Consider the following 224-nt stretch of genomic DNA (forward strand, 5'->3'; position numbering starts at 1 on the left):
TAGCAAAAATACCCTTTAGGAATAATGGGGAAATCAAAATATCCTCAGATGAAGGAAAACTAAGAAAACCTGTCACCAGAGATCTAACCTAAATGAAGTTCTCTAAACAGAAAGGAAATGACAAAAGAAGGAATCTTGGAAGATTGGGAAGGAAAAACACAATGAGGCACATTGGCAGATAAAATAGAAATCTCTACCACACTTGAGTTTTTTTTTTTTTTTAA

The sequence above is a fragment of the Condylura cristata genome, unplaced genomic scaffold, assembly GCF_000260355.1.
Source record: "Condylura cristata isolate star-nosed mole 26May11 unplaced genomic scaffold, ConCri1.0 scaffold00028, whole genome shotgun sequence".
In the NCBI taxonomy this organism is placed as follows: Eukaryota; Metazoa; Chordata; class Mammalia; order Eulipotyphla; family Talpidae; genus Condylura; species Condylura cristata.